The 16,624-nt window shown below is 42.3% G+C and overlaps 1 pseudogene; it reads left to right on the top strand.

The window, feature by feature from the left end:
* The first annotated feature begins 3,104 nt into the window (after positions 1–3,104).
* On the top strand, positions 3,105–3,223 carry LOC133502816 (5S ribosomal RNA; annotated as a pseudogene).
* Positions 3,224–16,624: the final 13,401 nt, after the last annotated feature.

Here is a 16,624-nt window from a genome sequence, read left to right as displayed (position 1 = left end):
TTTTACCTTTCGCCACATTTCAGGCTTCAAACATAAAGATATACAATGTTTTTTTTTCCTTTTTTTTGTCAAGAGTCAAAAAGTGGTGCACAATTGTGAAGTGGAACAAAATTTATTGGATATTTTAAACTTTTTTAACAAATGTCAGGTTCACCAATCAGACATTCATTAAACAGAAAAAAAAGGAAGCAAAGACACCAGTTCAAGTCTCGCGAGGAGAGAGGAGAGGAACTGTCTCGTACAATTCACCACTGCACTCTCTGATTATCCTCTCCTCACACCTCTATTTATTTAGTTTTAAGACACCCCTTAGTTACATGGGTGTTACAAAAAGGAGACAACAAGCAAAACAGTTTGAAACAAGGTGTACATGTTTGTTCATGTGCGTGTGCATGTGTGGAAGATTGCTGAATACATGTGTGGTGGTGGTGTCATTTCTTTAACAGGCAGCAGTTCTAACAGTTCTGATGATTAGATGTTTTTGTTCTTGCTATCTCCTGCTAGGAGGCTGCCACGTTATCTAGAGCAGAGCAAAGCTTTTCTTTATTGGAAGCAGATGTATGATAATTATGATCACAATTATTCCTACATTTCCCCCCGTTTATGCTACATTTGCTACCACGTTTTCTAGAGCAGAGCAAAACATTCTCCATTGTAGGCAGAGCAAAGCATTCTTCATTGCAGGCAGAGCAGTAACTGAATTGGAGCAGAGCAAAGCATTTCTTCATTGCAGTCAGAAGCATTTACTTAAGACTATTTCAAATTATTTCTATATTATCCTCCTGTTTATCCTACATTTGCTCAAATCCTTAAATCATCTAATAGATCACCCTTTCGGCTTACACCCGGAGGAAAATATAGCACTAATTACTTGTAATCTTCTGGATCAGAGAACAGGTCTGGAAGAGAATTCATAACGTCATCATCGTGGTCAAGAATATCACTGTCATTACTCAGTTGTGCTAATAGTGGATATATTTCTGCCAATTTTGAATTTATCGGGGCAATAGCAGTGGTTATAAGTTGGTTAAGTGATGCCTTTATGCAGGGAATACAACAACATCCACACAATGCAAGAATACCTGCAAACAGCTATAGAAACTAGGACACACCAATTTTTTTAGATTTGCCAAACTTTTTTTTCCCACCACTCAGACCTGGCTGATGTGTTTACACCAGAGTGCTCCTTCATCTTGTGGTTCAGGGTGCGGAGGGCTCGAATGGCCCTTGTGCGTGACCCATCAGGTGCTGTGATATTTGGAATAAACAAGACTGGTCACTGAACATTGAGCAGTCACCACCCTTCTCGGCCAGGAGCATGTCGATGTCTATGCGGTGCTGTAACGTCATGAGTGTACAAGGTACACTCCAAAGGTTCAGTGAGGATCTCTGAATGATCCAATGTTGACTGATTATGATACAGTAAATAGAATCCACCTGTGTGTAATCAAGTCTCCATATAAATGCACCTGCTCTGTGATTGTCTCAGGGTTCTGTTGAAAGTGCAGAGAGCACCATGAAGACCAAGGAACACACCAGGCAGGTCTGAGATACTGTTGTGGAGAGGTTTAAAGCCGGATTTGGATACAAAAAGACTGTGCTAGAAATCGTATTGAAATGGAAGGAGTATCAGACCACTGCAAGTCTACCAAGACCCGGCCGTCCCTCTAAACTTTGACCTCAAACAAGGAGAAGACTGATCAGAGATGCAGCCAAGTGGCCCATGATCACTCTGGATGAACTGTAGAGATCTACACCTGAGGTGAGAGCGTCTGTCCATAGGACAACAATCAGTCGTACACTGCACAAATGTGGCCTTTATGGAAGAGTGGCAAGAAGAAAGCCATTTCTCAAAGATATCCATAAAAAGTCTCCTTTAAAGTTTTCCACATGCCACCTGGGAGACACACCAAACATGTGGAACAAGGTGCTCTGGTCAGATGAATCCAAAATTTAACCCTTTGGCCACACTGCAAAACGATATGTTTGGTATAAAACCAACACAGCTCGTCACCCTGAACACTCCATCCCCACTGTCAAACATGGTGGTGGCAACCTTATGGTTTGGGCCTGCTTTTCTTCAGCAGGAACAGGGAAGGTGGTTCAAATTGATGGGAAGATAAATGGAGCCAAACACAGGATCATTCTGGAAGAAAACCTGTTGGAGTCTTCAATAGACCTGAGACTAGGACAAAGATCTATCTTCCAACAGGACAATGATCCAAAACATCAAGCCAAATCTACAATGGAATGGTTCACAGATAAACGTATCCAGGTGTTAGAATGGCCAAGTCAAAGTCCAGACCTGATTCCAATCGAGAATCTGTGGGCACAGCTGAAAACTTCTATAAGAAACATTCTCCATCCAACCTCACTGAGCTCAAGCTGTTTTGCAGGGAATAATGGGCAAGAATTTCAGACTCTCGATGTGCAAAACTGACATAAACCAAGCGGCTTGCAGCTGTAATTGCTGCAAAACGTGGTGCTTCAATGTATTAATGTAAGGGGGCCGAATAATATTGCACGCCCCACTTTTCAGGTTTTTATTTGTTAGAAAAGTTAAAGATATCCAATAAATTTTGTTCCACTTCACGATTGTGTCACACTTGTCGTTAATTCTTGACGAAAAAAAATTAATCTTATATCTTTATATTTGAAATGTGGCAAAAGGTTGAAAAGTAATGACTTTCCTGAAAAAGACGTTTGGGTGGCAGGTACCTTTCAACATTAAAGGTTATGCAGAGACTATGATATTTTGAACTCCAGGATTCCACTTTCCTTTTGACTCAACATACCAGTTAATCATAATTGACCCACCAAACAAATATTCACAATCAATACTTGTTGTGTTAGCTACTGCTAACAACACATTTTTTGTTAAACTGGAAAAATAAATAAATCCATGGTAAACCAGCAGTTGTGGGTTCGTATCCCACTGGGGCCTCCACTCCCTGAGAATTGTTGCGTCACGAAGGGCATCCGGCGTAAAAATTGTGCCAAACAAATATGTGTGTTCATCGGAGATGACACGCTGTGGCGACCCTGAAAGGGACAAACCCAAAGAAACCCCCCATTTTTATTAAATAATATTATATTATAATAAAGCTTACAGCCATGCGACCCTGAGAATGCCCAATCTTGTCAGACCTCGGAAGCTGAGCAGGTTTGGACCTGGTTAGTACTTGGATGGGAGACTGCCTTGGAATACCAGGTGCTGTAAGCTTCTCTCCCGGCTAAATGCAGAGGGGTTGCGTCAGGAAGGGTATCCAGCATAAAACTGTGCCAAACAAATGTGCGTTCATCTAAGATGACACGCTGTGGCGACCCCTAACGGGACAAGCCGAAAGGAAAAGAAGAGTTATATTATAATATTATTTGGTTATTATCATGCTGGAACAACCGTGCTCCCACAGTGAATCTTTTGAATGTTAACATAAAGAGTGCAATAAGGCAAAATTAACAAAATGTATTTACACAGAAAAATATTTATTTACATCTTGATGTACAAATTTACACGGCATGGTGAAAGATTGGTTAAAGTGTCTGCCTCACAGTTCTGAGGGGAGAGGTGAGGACTGGGGTTCAAATCCCAGCCACCCTGTGTAGGGTTTGGATGTTCTTCCAGTGCCTGTGAGTTTTCTCCAAACACTCCCTCATCCCAAAAACGTGTTAATTGGAGACTCTAAATTCCCCATAGGTGTGATTCTGAGCGTGACAGTCTCTATGTTCTCTAAGATTGGCTGGCAACCAGTTCAGGGTGTACCCTGCCTCCTGCGCGATGACAGTTGGGGGATAGATACCAGCACTTCCATGACCCATGTGAGGATAAGTGGCTCAGAAAATGGATGGGAGGATAGCATTATTAGATACTTAAATCTAGTAACATCAATTATTGGTTAAATCTCATCATACAATATATTCTATTGTAAAAAAAAAAAAAAAAAAGAAAAAACATTGCGGAATGAATCGATCAAATACATGATTCGACAGATAGCTGCTCACCCTTCTTTAACATCCTCAATCTACTGCAGATCATTGATTCCTATGCCTTGGGTGCTATCATGGCCTACATTGTTTTAAATAGTTGATTGTTGTGGTTTATTTTTCATTAATGTATATTTTGTCCCTCAAACTTTAGATTGAGTAGCATGATGAAAGGACACATGCACAAGGACACAGCTCCCAGGGGACAATGGACTCCCCCCATGTTCCTCCATGTTCATGTAGGTGCTGTAGCGGCGCCAGCTGGCGTCCGTCGTGGTCCCCCATTTCGGCAGCTGGTGGGGTGAGGTGAGGCCCCCTGTCACTCCTCGGGTCTGCTTCCTCCTCATCTCTCCATTCCTCGCGTCCCACTGCAATCATCCAGGCCTCTTCTTGCAGGAGGGTGGGAGGTCCCTGCAGGCTATGGGGTCTGCTGTGGGGTACTTTTCCATGTCCAATCTGGAAGCCTGTACCTCCCACACTTGTTGGCATGTAGTCGGTGCTGGCGGGAACGTGGTGGGCCGTCTCGGGGTTAATGCTGTGGAGTTATAGCTTCATTTCTGCTACCTCCAGTTCTGCTTCCTGTTGTTTCTTTAGTGCCACCGTCTCTAATCCGTACATCATGGCCGGCCTCACCACTGTTTGATAAACTTTGCCCTTCATCCTAGCGGAGACTCTTCTGTCACATAGAACACCAGAAACCTTCCGCCAACTGTTCACCCCGCTTGGACCCGTTTCTTCACTTCTTCACCACACTCTCCATTGCGCTGTATTGTTGACCCCAAGTATTTTAAGTCATTCACCCTCGTTATCTCTTCTCCCTGGAGTGACACTCTTCCTACTCCGCCCCTCATATTCTGCACATATATTCTGTTTTACTTCGGATAATGCTCATTCCTCTCCTTTCCAGTGCGTGGCTCCATCTTTCTAATTGTTCCTCCGCCTGCTCCCTGCTTTCACTGCAGATCACAATATCATCTGCGAACATCATGGTACAAGTGGATTCCAGTCCAACTTCATCTGTTAGCCTATCCATTACTACAGCAAACATGAAGGGGCTCAGCGCAGATCCCTGATGCAGTTCCATCTCCACCTTTAATTCTTCTGACCCACCAACACCACACCTCTCCACTGTTCTGCTGCCCTCATATACTGTATGTCCAGTAAAATTGGGACATATTTCTCCACCACACCACAGTTCCTCTCTTGGTACTCTGTCATAGGCTTTCTCTAGGTCTACAAAGACACAATGTAGTTCCTTCTGTCCTTCTCTGTTCTTTTCCACGAGCATCCTCAAGGCAAATAATAAATCTGTGGTACTCTTTCTAGGCATGAAACCATACTGTCGCTCGCAGATACTTACTTCTGTCCTGATTCTAGCCTCCACTACTCTTTCCCATAACATCATTCTGTGGCTCATCAACTTTATTCCTCTATAATTCCCACAGCTCTGAACATCGCCTTCGTTCTTAAAAATGGGAACCCTCTTTCGTATCCAACCTTGTGCACATGTCGTCATATGCCTCTTGTTTAGCCTTCATCACCTCTACCTTTGCCCTATGTCACATCTCAATGTATTCCTTCCGCCTCCTCTCAGTCCTCACCATGTCGCACTTCTTCTTCGGTAATCTCTTTCCTTGGATGACTTCCTGTATTTGGGGGTTCCACCACCAAGTCTCCTTCTCCCCTTTGCTACCAGAAGGCACCCCAAGTACTCTACTGCCTGCCTCTTTGAGTAACTTGGCAGTAGTATTCCAGTCTTCCGGGAGCTATTCCTGTCCATCTAGAGCCTGTCTCACATCTTTCTGAAAGGCCACACGAAATTCTTCCTTCCCCACTTTCCACCACCTGATTCTCTGGTCTACCTTTGTCTTCTTAATCTTCCTACCTGGTACCAGAGTCATCCTACACACCACCATCCTATGCTGTCGAGCTACACTCTCTCCCACCACAACCTTATGGGTTTAATTAATTAGTAACCTTCAGATTACATTGTCTGCACAAAATATAATCCAGCTGCGTGCTCCTACCTCCTCTCTTGTAGGTCACTCTATGTTCCTGTCTGGAAATTAGTGTTCACCACTGCCAACTCCATCCTTTTTGCGAAGTTGACAACCATCTGACCCTCAAAGTTCCTTTGCTGGATGCCATACTTACCCATCACTTCTTCATCGCACCTGTTTCCTTCGCCAACATGTCCATTGAAATCTGCACCAATCACAACTCTCTCTCTCACTGGGATGCCCAGGACTACTTCATCTAGTTCCTTCCAAAGTTTCTCTTTCAACTCAAGATCAGATCCTACTTGTGGGACCTAGCCGCTAATCATATTATACACAATACCCTCAATTTCAAATTTCAGCCTCGTCACTCAATCTGATACTCTTTTCACCTCTAAGATATTCTTAGCCAGCTCTTCCTTTAAAATAACATCTACTCCATTCTCTTCCCATCTACTCCATGGTAAAAAAAATTAAACCCTACTCCTAAGTTTCTAGCCTTACTACCTTTCTACTTGCTCTCTTGGATGCACAATACATCAACCCTTCTCCTAATTATCATGTCAAATAACTCCTGAGCTTTTCGTGTCATAGTCCCAACATTCAAAGTCCCTACACACAGTTGTAGGGACTGTGTATGCCTCTTCGTCTTCTGACGACTAAGTCGCTTTCCTCCTCTTTTTGTCTTTGACCTACATTATCTGAATTACTACCTACGCCGGGGGCGGGCGTAATTGTCCCGGGTCATGATCTATCCTTTATGGAAGTCTTTTGATGTATGCTCATATATTTTTGCCACAGTTTTACACTAGATGCCTTTCCTGCTGCAACCCTCTGCATTTATCCGGGCTTGGGACCGCCCTACAGGAGTTGTGCACCCATTCGGGCTGCAGATGGAAAATGGATAGATGGATGAAATACTAAACCACAGCAGCAGCTTGAAAAGTCCACTGTAACACAATAAACTGCAGGTTACCCATAACTTTACACTGAAAACTGGTCGGTCCAATTATTCTTTGCCGGAGAACACACGATTTAAAAAAAAAAAAGAATGAAAAATGAAAAAAGAAACTCAAAAGAAAAGACAGCATCATTAATTTGACTTATATTGCTTAGACAATTTTTGCGTTGGGTGTCACTGTTGATCAGAACTGCAGGCCAGGGCCCTTGCGGCTTCTACTGTCTTTTTGTGTTGTCTTACAATGCATAGTGCCTGAAGTATTGCTGTCATGCACGTTAGACGTGCACCACAAACCACAACTCTCTATGTATCTTTTTGACAAGAACATGGCTTCTTTTACCTACACAATAATTAGCCAATAATTGAGCTCATTCTGAAAAGAGCTTTATTTTAATTAAAGGGGTTCACATTTGTTCCTCTAATATGAATAATAATATAACACAATATATAAATAATAATCATAATAACAATATTTCATTTATAATGCTATTTATGTTTCACATACTAGTGCAAGCTACTATGGGATATTTTATTCCAGAAGTTATATTGGATAATGTTTTTAAGTAAACTGGTGTTCCTCAAACCTCTTTAATTATCAGTTCTATATGCCACAATGCCTTTAGAATAGTTTAGCAGACCAAAATAAACTTTATGACATCATATAGACTTCAGATTTCCAGATAAAATCAGATACACTATCAAAATAAATTGAAAAATATGTTTTTCAGCAGTGCTCCTGCTCAATTATGTTCTTAGTCATCTTGTGTGTTCTGGCAATTTAGTATTCAGGTAATGACCCATTAAAGCCCTGGAATGTTCTGCATGGACCCTGTGACGTGGTTAGAGCTGGTAGTTCAGGATCAAAGATAAACTTCCCAACCTGAGCTGTAGTGAACCAAGGGGGAATCACATACCTCTGTTCACTTAACCTGCACAATTTCAGGACCCCTGACTATGAAATCAAAACCACCAATATAAAACTTTTACCAGCTCCTTGGATGTTTCTCACAGACCAAAAGTGGATTTGTGTATAATATATATTTGTGTGTATGGGTGTGTGTGTGTGTGGGTGTGTGCGTGTGTGTCTGTGGGTGTATTTGAACACCCTGCTATATTGCGAGTTCTCCCACTTAGAAATCATGGAGGGGTCTGAAATTTTCATCGTAGGTGCATATTATGCACTGTGAAAGAGATAATCTAAAAAGAAAAAGTTCAATTTTGGTCTCATCTGACCACAAAACCTTCTCCCATGACTCCTCTGTGTCATCCAAATGGTCATTGGCAAATTTAAGACTGAGTGTTTTACCAACAGTCACCTTCGAAACAGTGGTCCCAGCTCTTTTCAGGTCATTGGCCAAGTCCTGTCATGTAGTCCTGGGCTGTTGCCTCACCTTTCTAAGGATCACTGAGACCCCACGAGGTGCATGGGGCTCCACTCCGGTTGAGATTGACCGTCATTTTAGCTTCTTCCATTTTCAAATGATTGCTCCAACAGTGGACCTTTTTTCAGCAAGCTGCTTGGCAATTTAGCCCTTTTCAGCCATGTTGATTTGTACAATTTTGTGTCTGGTGTCTTTGGAAAGCTCTTTGGTCTTGGCCATGTTACACGTTTGAGTCTTACTGATTGTATGGGGTGGACAGGTGTCTTTATGCGGCTAAGGACCGCACACAGGTGCATCTGATTCTGTATAATACATGGTGTGGAAGTGGACTTTTAAAGGTGGACTAACAGGTCTTCGAGGGTCAGAATTCTATCTGATAGACAAGTGTTCAAATACTTATTTGCAGCTGTATCACACAATTAAATCGTTAAAAAAATCACACATTGTGATTTCTGGATTTTTCTTTTTAGATTAGCTCTCTCACATTGGAAATGCACCTACGATGAAAATTTCAGACCCCTCCATGATTTCTCAGTGGGAGAACTTATTTTCTTCAATGTATTTGTTCTGTTTGACTGTTTGACTGATTGAATTCTCAACAAATATCTTTTGAAAGCAGCTTGGAAAATGGATGGATGGATGGATGGATGGATGGATGGATGGATGGATGGATGGATGGATGGATGGATGGATGGATGAAATACTAAAAGACCATATTTATTTTATGGAAGGATTTTAACTTTGGTGGCACGGTGGTGCAGCTATAGAGCATAGGCCTCACAGTTCTGAAGATTGAGGTTAAAATCACGGCCCTGCCTGTGTGGAGTTTGCATGTTCTCCACGTGCCTGCATGGGTTTTCTCCAGGCACTCCGGTTTCCTCCCACATCCCAAAAAACATGCATTGATTTTATACTCTAAATTTCCCCTAGGTGCGACTGTGAGTGCGATTGTTGTCTGTCTCCATGTGCCCTTGAATTGGCTGGCAACCAGTTGAGGGTGTACCTCTCCACCTGCCGATAACAGCTAGTATAGGCTCCAGCACTCCCACCGCCCTTTTGAGGATAAGCAGCTCAGAAAATGGATGGGATGATTTCCACTTTTAAAATGTTTACATTGGTAGTTTGTTTTACGATCAGAATCCAGAAAACTGCTCATTCTGGACATTCCTCACATTGCAGGCGGGCCAGTCTGATAGTGAAATTCTACGAATCACAAGCTTTGGTGACATGCTAAAAGTTGCGTTCATTGATGCTGGAACAATTATAGATGCACTTAAATGTGTGTTTCCTGGGTGGTAGCATGCTGTGCAATTTATGAATATATTATTTGTATGATGTATTCATAGACGCACAATTTACATATGATGCTTCTTCTTCTTCTTCTTTTCCTTTCGGCTTGTCCCGTTAGGGGTCGCCACAGCGTGTCATCTTTTGCCATCTTAGCCTATCTCCTGCATCTTCCTCTCTAACCCCAACTGCCCTCATGTCTTCCCTCACCACATCCATAAACCTTCTCTTTGGTCTTCCTCTCGCTCTTTTGCCTGGGAGCTCCATCCTCAGCATCCTTCTACCAATATACTCACTCTCACGCCTCTGAACATGTCCAAACCATCGAAGTCTGCTCTCTCGAATCTTGTCTCCAAAACATCCAGCTTTGGCTGTCCCTCTAATGAGCTCATTTCTAATCCTATCCAACCTGGTCACTCCGAGCGAGAACCTCAACATCTTCATTTCTGCCACCTCCAGTTCAGCTTCCTGTTGTTTCTTCAGTGCCACTGTCTCTAATCCGTACATCATGGCCGGCCTCACCACTGTTTTGTAAACTTTGCCCTTCATCCTAGCAGACAATTTACATATGATGCAACCACATCAAATGCATAAAGACACCTTGTCGGTTTCTGACTCCGTCACTTTTAGACCTGGACCGAATCCCTTAATAATCTCAACTTTTGGCAGAACTGATAAGATTCAAAACAAACATATTTAATATTTAAGTATTTTCATTTTTTTTTCTCATGAAGGTGATTGCCTTCAGATCATGTTTAGTTTCAAAATGTGAAATCCAGAAGAAAGGGTGACTTATTCATGTTTAAAAAAAACCTCATGATTCTGACCACTGCCCCACCTGTGTGGAGTTTGCATCCTCTCCCCATGGCTTGAGTTTTCTCCAAGTGCTCCGGTTTCCTCCCATATTCCAAAAACATTAATTGGAAACTCTAAATTGCCCCTAAGTGTGATTTTAGTGCGGCTGTTGTCTGTCTTTATGTGCCCTGGGATTGGCTGGCAACCAATTCAGGGTGTATCCTGCCTCCTGCCGGTTGATAGCTTGGATAGGCTCCAGCACTCCCACGACCCTTGTAAGGATAAGAGGCTAAGAAAATGGCTGGCTGGATTAATGAAAAGAACCCTAACCTTAGACGCCTCCCACCACCACCGTCCAAAACAATGTCCCAATCAATATGCAAATAAAATAAATAAATAAAAAGCATCTTCCCTCAAGCTTCTAAAACAGTGGTTTGTGTGTAACTGATGCATGGTTCATCTTCTTTTTCCCATGACATGACATTGTTATGTCTGTATGAGACACACAGACAATAAAATAGATTAGCTGAGTTTGAAATAAATTATATTTTACTTTCAAAATTTGGAAGGGTTTTGTGAACTCCAAATGAAACAATATTAAGAACCACTGTTCTAAAACATTCTACATTTTAACTAAAACCTTTCAGGTTATTACAGTACTACTGCAGTACTTGCATGATCTCTAGTTTTTTTAGTAAGGCATATGCAAAAATCAATGTTCCCCAACTGCTGTATATAAAAGTTCCCTGTTAAGATCAGTTTAGTAAATTCCTAGTTTCTTCCCATTTATCTCATACTGTCTGTAAATTGCTGTTAACGCATGGAAAGTTTGCTGCCCTAACTGGGACAACCCTTGAAATAATGAGCAGCATAGGAGATGGCTAAATGGTAGTCATGATTGCATACGTTACACGTATTGTCCTTGATGCAGTTCAATTGCATGTGAAAAATAAGGATTAAAAGCAAACAGTAATTCTAAATGAGCATATACCTTGTTCAGTCTGGCATGATGAGACACAGAAGGCAAGGAAAAGTCAAAAGATAATGCATGTGAAGTTGCTTGTGTGGGAATTAGCCATGCGTGAGTCATCCCTACCAGAGTGTCTTTGATCCGAGTTGAAATGAGGTTGTCAAAATGCTGCGATTACACTTCGTTCTGCTCTACTGAACTACTCAGTGATCAGCACAAATCCAACCATTTTATAATTGAATAAGAGTGTTTTGCCTTGCGTGAGCGCACGACACATGGGTGAACTGCTTTGTGGGTAAGAGTCGTTTAACATGCAAATGCCCCAAATCGCACGCTTCTGCAAGAAAGAGCTGAAAATGGCGACAGTAAGGTCCCCCCCCACACACACACACACACACACACACAATCCTACTTTTGCATCCTATCTGAAAGTAGCAGAGATGGAAAATAAAACACACACATAGATATACTCACTGTCGAAGTTATAGGAAGTGGCAATCAGGAAAGCAGCAAGCAGCATCTGTTTCCCTCTATTCATCTTTGGTGATGATGATGAGGGGGATGGAGTCAGATGTACTGTACATCCTGTGAGTCGCTTACATTATCACCCGGTGTGTATCGCCTGATTGCACATCTACAGCTGTGCCACATGGTCAGTACGCAATGGGCCTTGTGAAATGATGTGATTGTGATTTGGCTGATATGGCAACATTGTTTACTACACTGGAAAAAGTATTTAGGATTTCCCAGACACTGAGGGGGACAGTTGAAGTGAGCTGTTATCTGAAAAGAGGATGTGAAGAAATTTTCCCATGTTACTCTCAATTAAAAGGATTTTAAATTAAATCAATGTTTTCACTAACAGATAATGAAAACTTCTGCAGTGGAGTATGTACAAAAAGATAAGAGATTTGGTCTTCATCATAAAACAAACTTAACCCAGTTAACAGTTTAGGCTTCTTCTTCTTTTTTTGGCGGGGGGTATTTAAAAGAAATTTGGACACTGATGATCTCTGTACATTACAACCCAGAAAAAAAAAAAACTCACCGTACTCTCTTTAGCTTTACAATGTGCTTTTTATCTTCCAATTCCTCATACATACATATATTTTCTTTAGCATTGTTACACACCTCACATTTTGCTGATTTGTTGCTGGGCAACAAGTCCCATAACCAACATTGAGGTCCATCCTGCCATTGCACTAATAGGCGGTGCTCAAAGGATCAAGATGTATTTAATTGGTGGATAAGTGTGAATGTGTCAAGAATTAAGTCAGTGGCATCCTGCACATCCCACACACACATGTGAGAACCTTTTGAAGTCTTCACACCCACTAACACACACAAAACACATACTGTAACCCACACACTGTACCTGTAGACATTTATGGAAAAAGCTTCCACATGAGAACATTTAAAAGTCTTACGAAAAAAGTGTCACACTCTCTGTTGCAGTTACACTGTTTGACTTTCTCACACACAAACACATGAAATTCGGATCATTTACTGATACTATCAAGTTTGTTTGCCTTTGAAACGAGTCAGGAAATAGAGGGATCCCCAGCTTGAGCCACTGTGTGAAGACACACGGTTTACATGTACATTAGTACACAGGCTGAAGGCCAAAGCCAATGACCAGTCCACCAACAGCCTCACCACACTGATAAATACAACCCTGAACTTTGTACTTGGATGCCTGAATTACCTTATGTGGTTGAGAAACCTTTTAACACTAAACACACAGGATTAGCCATCCAGCCATCCCTCCACTTTCTGCACCGCTTATCCTCAACAAAGTTGCAGGTATGCTGGAGCTTTTCTCAGCAATGTCCGGGACAGAGGCGGGGTACACCCTGAACTGGTTACCAGCCAATCACAGGGCACACAGAAACAAACATTCACACTCACATCCACACCTACAGGCAATTTACAGTCTTCAATTAACCTACCATTTGTGTTTTTGCCAAGAGAAAACCCACACAGGCTCAGACCTGGAGTCATACTCCTCAGTGGTCCACTTTAGAACATCCTGCAACTAGAGTAAGGGGGTATGGAGAAGTACATCTCTAATCACTTGCTACAGGTATTTTTGTGTGTGTGTGTGTGTGTGTGTGGGGGGGGGGCACTTCTATCTCTATCGAAGTCTAGCTCCTGTATCTTCCTCTCTAACACCAAGTGTCCTCATGTCTTCCCTCACAACATCCATCAACATTCTCGTTGATCTTCCTCTCATTCTTTTGCCTGGAAGCTCCATCCTTAGCACCCTTCTACCAATGTACCTACTCTCTCGTCTCTGGACATCTCCAAACCATCGAAGTATGCTCTCTCGAACCTTGTCTCCAAAACATCCAACTTTGGCTGTCCCACTAATGAGCTCATTTCTATTCCTATCCAACCTGCTCACTCCTAGAGAGAACCTCAACGTCTTCATTTCTGCCACTTCTAGTTCTGCTTCCTGTTGTCTCTTCAGTGCCACCGTCTCTAATCCATATATCATGAGACGGTTTGGACTCACCAACGTTTTTCCCGTCTTTCAAATGCTGTTTAAAGGTTAGTCATCTGTGAAAAGTTTCTATTTGTCTAGGTTGATTACATCCTCCTCCTCTTCTCATAAACATGTATGGCTGGTGCTTCAGAGGTTCTAAGAAAACAGACTCTTCATAAAGACTGAGAAATCTGAATTTCATGTCTCTAAAATGTCAGTCCACAGTTACATCATCGTCATCAAGGAAGAACTGCACATAGATTCTGGCAAGATAACTGCTGTCTCTGAGTGGTCTCGACCTGTCAACCACAAATAATTGCAATGCTTTTTTTGATTGGGTAAATTTTATCAGAAGTTCATCATGGGTTACAGTTGCATCGCAGCCCCTCTCATTCCCCCTACCTCCACCACCGTTCCATTTCACTGGTCAAATGCTGCTACTCTGTCTTAAGTATTCTCAAGAGTCTCCTCTTTGCCTGTTGCCCACCATGACTCATTTCACCAGTTTATTGTGGGGGTGGGTGCTTCTGAGTGTCGTGCAGGTGCCATGCTTTCCTCATAGCAGGCTGAGGATGGTAAAATCCATCCATGTGCCTTCTTCTCCCACACAGGTGGAATGTGATTACATCATTGGCAAGCGAGAACTCTTGTCAGTAAAACTGGCTCTGGAGGAATGGCACCACCTTCGAGTGGGACCAGAGCAGTTATTTGTGACCGAAGACAAAAACATGAAATGTATAAAATCTAAACCCAAAAGACGAAACCCAGGAGCTTTAACCCATCCTTCCTCATTGGGAGATCAAATCCCTGTTCAGGAGGGCACAAGGTGAGCAAACAGATGCCTGAGTGGGATCTCAGACGGCCCTGTTTGTTCACAGTTCTTTTCATTCACAGGTCTTGGAGTGGCCTTGTAATTTCCATCACACATACCACCTGGGAGTCAATGGAACACTGGCTATTTTGCATCAGCACTCTGAGTGGCAAACTTACTCATTAATCACTGCATGCACTATATGCGCCAGAAGCTAGACCTCATTTAGGCCCAGCTCTGGACTCCTCCACCCATTATTAATTCCCAGCTACCCATGGTCCCATATAGCCACGGATTAGGAGGAAACTCAGTAATTGTCACAGTGGTGGATTGATTCTCAAAAGGAGCCCATTTCATCACCCTGCCTAACCTCCCATCTGACCTGTTGTTTAAAGATGTTTTCCATTTGCACAGTATTTGATCAAATATTGTTTCTGACTGGGTTCCCCAGTTTACTTCACAGGGTTTGAAAGTGTTTGTGCAGCATTGGGCATTGGGGCGAGTCTCTCATCTGGTTTCCATCCCAAGATTAATGTCAATGTGAGTGTAGTAATCAGGATCTGGAGACAACTTTCTATTGCATGACTCAGTCCAACCCAAATCTAAAGTCATGGAATGCCCAGATCACTTGGGTTGAGTACGCCCATAATTCCCTACTAAGTGTTATATCCCCTTCCAAGGCACCCTAGGGTACCAAACCCCACTGTATTCCTCACAGCAGAGCAAGCTTGCACTCCCCTCTGTGCAGAACCACATGTGCCAGTCGTCCAAAGTCTGGGGACAAGCTGCTTTGCTCTGCTCCAAAAGGTCTAGGGTACAGGGCAACCATCTCCACACTTGCTTATGCTCCTGGCCAAAAGGTATGGTTATGTGCAAAGACTTTGCTGCTTAAGGTCAACACCAGAAAATTGGGATTTAGACCTTGATGAACCATTTCGCCCTACTCCTTGGTCTTCAACAATCTTTTGGGTTTAACCCACCTAACATGTTATCCAAATTAAACCTCTTCAAGCTATTGGAATCTATAAGAACTCCAAGACTGGCCTTTTTTTTTTTTTTTTTGGAAGCTTGTGAGTCCAGGTATTAACTAACAGTTCTATTTTCTTTATTGCAAAAAACAATTGTCTCAACTTTGTTGTGGTTTAGGTGCAGAAAAATTTGGTTCCATTATTTATCTGCTTTAGAGTGACACATTACCTCAACTGAACTGCAGTCATCTGGAAACACTGTTAAATGTAAATGTGTGATATCTGCATAGCTACGATAGTCAAAATTAAAGTTCTGAAATTTTTGATCCAAGGATAGTATATACAGACTGAAGAGGAGTAGTCCAAGAATTGACCCTTGAAAGACCCCATTGGTCATTGCCATTTGTTCAGATTGACCACTTGCCCGATAGTTACGTAGTCCTCTAGGTAGGATCTGAATCATTTGAGGACTGTTCCATTTAGTCCTACCCACGTTTCTAACCTTTTCACCAGCATATTATGATCTACCGTATCAAAAGCCGGACTGAGATCCAACAAGACCAAAATTGACACCTTTCCCGAGTCAGTACTCAACCATATATCATTTAGCACTTTGGTAAGAGCAGATTCTGTATTGTGATGAGTTCAGAAACCTGATTGAAATTTGTCAAAAAGCCCATTTAAATTCAAATTAATTCCATCCAATTCAAGTGAGTCATGAAGTAAACTGAGTGATTCATTCAGTGAACTGGTGATTTGTTCGCCCAAGGAACCACATCCTACTCTGTCAACATACTCATGAGTGATTTTAACCTGCCTCGTCTTGTTCTCCCTTACACAAATGAGCAAAGGCGAGCCATTTGCTGAGTCATTGCTATCCCACAGCCACCTCCACCTCGACTGGGCCTGGCTTGTCTACAAGTAATCCTTGGAGTACCTTCAGTATGTGAGAAAAGTATCAGTGCTGCAGGCCTCTTTTCATGC

Source organism: Syngnathoides biaculeatus, chromosome 6 (genome assembly GCF_019802595.1).
Source record: "Syngnathoides biaculeatus isolate LvHL_M chromosome 6, ASM1980259v1, whole genome shotgun sequence".
Classification (NCBI taxonomy): domain Eukaryota; kingdom Metazoa; phylum Chordata; class Actinopteri; order Syngnathiformes; family Syngnathidae; genus Syngnathoides; species Syngnathoides biaculeatus.
This window is presented reverse-complemented; position numbering and strand designations above follow the sequence as displayed.